Raw genomic sequence first — 3,253 nt, forward strand, 5'->3', positions numbered from 1 at the left:
ATATATATATATATATATATATATATATATATATATATATATATATATATATATATATATATATATATATATATATATATAGATATATAGATATTGGATCCAATGAGACTCATATTTTGATGAGACGGTAAGATGTAATCTGGTTCGTTTATTTTTATTTTTTAACGGTTTTGATCTTTTGGTTTTGGATCCCATGTGTTGATGGTTTGTAAAGGAGTTAGGGTCATTGTAGTCTTTTGCTTGTGTTATTAATTCTGATCCCTTAATTATAGCGCGTGTGTGTAGTAGAGGCAGCGTTATTTTTGGTATCAAATAAACTTCAAGTTTTAGAATTCGAACCAGTGTCTCTTCACATCACCACTATCGATTCACTTCCCCCTCTGTCAATTTTCTCCACCGGCGCTCTTCACGCTGACATCGAATTTCACAGTTGCTCACGATTCTACGACTCAAAGATCCAAACGTTAAAAGTAATCTGTCACCGTCCATGTGCAAGGTATGATTCTTCTCGGTTTTTCCTTTTTCTCGTTATTGGTTGTGTTTTTTGGTTAATTTTTTGTGTGTTTGGGTTTATTACTGTTTTTTTTCCTTTTTTATTTTGGGTTATGAGTGGCGGCGTGGGGGAGGGGGGATGGGGTTCTGGTTTGATTTTGCAGCAGAGGAGGGGGTGTGTGGTGTGTAGGTTTGTTAGTTAGAGTTTTAATAGGGTTTTCTTTGTTTTTAGTGGAGGTGGGGGTTTGATCGTGTATCAGAGAGTGCTTTTTCATGCTCTTAATACCAGCATATGCATCTCCACTTAGATGATGTGCTTTCTCCCTTAAAGTCTTTGGTCTTTGCAGTATGTGCGTTAATTGTGCGACGTTTGTGCGTAATACTTTGATTACTAATTGGTTGGTGCGTTCTACATTTTCAGCTTGTGCGTAACATTGTAATTAGTAATTCGTTCAAGCGTTCTATGTTTTAGGCTTGAGCGTTAAGTCTCTAAACAAATCACAAGTGTTAATAAAATGGGTGATTAGATAATTGTATTTATTTTATTGAGGTATTTGTAAGATTGGTGTTATTTTTTTGAATTCTTGAATTCATATATTATATTTTATTTTGTTTTTATAAACTTAATATTCTCATCAAATTCGTATCCCATTCATCTAATCCACCTTAGCTTTTAGTGATTTACATCTGTTTATTCCACATTAAATATTGTGTAGCATATGAGAGTAGTAATTACTGTGTGCGTTATTAGTATGGGGTTTGTGCGTAATATTGTAATTAGTAATTCGTTGATGCGTTCTACGGTTTAGGCTTGTGCGTAATGTTATATTTTTAGGATCCGAATATGCGGGTGTACGGTGGTGTGTGGATGTGTGTGTGCTTTGTAGGACATATTTGAAGTTTGGGTTCATTAATGTTGGTTTTGTTTTAAGTATCCGGTATATATTTTGTTTTTTGTTTTTTGTTTTTTTTTTTTTTTTTGGTATGTAAGGTACCTTTAATCGTGATTGGCTTGTCATGTTCTCATTTATTATAATATTGTTCCTCGTATTTTACTGGCAATTAGTGTATGCGTTCTTGGAGTGACGTTTTTGTGTAATACTGTAATTGCTAATTGGTTGGTGCGTTTTAAGTTATAAGCTAGTGCGTAATATTGGGCTGCTGGGATCCTGATTCTGGTCTGTGCGTTAGGGGGGAAAAGTGGGTGCTCAGGAGTTTGGTTATGTTTTTATCTGTTATGTGGTAACTTTTGTTGCTCATAGTGATTTTTTTTTTTTGGTATGTCTAGGTGTCACGGCTGCAGAGACGGTAGATGCGGTAGAGGCTGTACATGTGATGCCCTCCGAGGATGTTGAAGCACCCCCTGTTCCGCCACCGGACACGAATTCTGACGAGGAGGATGATGGGTTAGATGCGAACGACTTGATACTATTTCCGCTTTTGAAGATTCGTGCTTCTCCCAAGCACTTGGTTGCAACAATGAGGCGGTTCAATGCTTGTCAAAAGAGACTGGTTTGTGCATAGTCGGGGGGTGTGTTGACACTGGTTTGTGCGTAGTTTGTAGTTAGTGGGTGCATTTTTCTGTGTATTAGGTTTGTGCGTGCCATCATGGTCTGTGTTGGGTCAAAGTCATATCACACAATAGTATGTGCGTGGGGGGATATTGACGTGTGCATGTTGCTGTAATACTGCTTTTGGGGAGGGAGGGGGGTGGTTCTTGCATTTCTTTGCATGTGTTTGTTTTAGTAATTTCCTTTTTTACTATTGGCCATTCTTATTTTATGTCACGTATCCGATGTTGTGCATTTTATAACTCTAGAAATGTAAATATTTGTAATCAGGGTTTGTTGGCACTGGCTCGTGCGTAGTTGGCCCTTATTATTCCCAAGGATGCACACTCCGTCGTTAAAAAATGCACACACCATATTACTATTCCCAAAGATGCACACTCCGTCGTTAAAAAACGCACACACCCCATTCCATTCACTAACCAAATAACAGCTATACCGTCTTATTCATTCCAAATTAATATACAACATTCCTTTCACGCACACCCATTATAATACTTATTTTAGGGACAAACTACTTCATTCCAGGCACACCCATTATAATTCTATTGCTTATGGTGCACACTCCGCATTAAAAGAACGCACAAACCGGTTAATACACTAACCAAATAACACACATACCGTCTAATTCATACAAAATGAGCACACAAGGGATTTAACGCACATCCATTATTATAAAAATAATTTCCGAACCCTTGATGAATGTCACATCGCATCAAAACCCTTGTATTGCACGCAAGACAACGCCAACAGAAAACATCATATAAATATCCCACATGTTTCTTCATCCCCTAGCTTATTAAGTTCATTACAGGCAGCCAAACAATTCAACACCACTACTGTAAACATATTCGACGCACATACCTTTTATCACGCACGCACAGCCAGCCAAACAATAACTTATTCGACGCACAGACCTATTATCACGCAAGCACTGACCTACGAATAATGATTCAAGAATTATTAACGATAACAAGTCTCATACCTGTGTTGTCATCCATCTTCAACCTCTGCACCCTACTTACAATCAAATATCATAACATAACGGCAGTAATATTATACATGTGGAGTATATTTGTATACTGTTTATTTCCATAATATTTGTAATCTTTGATTATGGCAAAGATTCCAATCTATTTATAACCAAAAATACCACATGCCTACAATTACTTTTACACCCCCTATTTAAAAAA

Source organism: Ipomoea nil, unplaced genomic scaffold (genome assembly GCF_001879475.1).
Source record: "Ipomoea nil cultivar Tokyo-kokei standard unplaced genomic scaffold, Asagao_1.1 scaffold2781, whole genome shotgun sequence".
Taxonomy (NCBI): Eukaryota; Viridiplantae; Streptophyta; class Magnoliopsida; order Solanales; family Convolvulaceae; genus Ipomoea; species Ipomoea nil.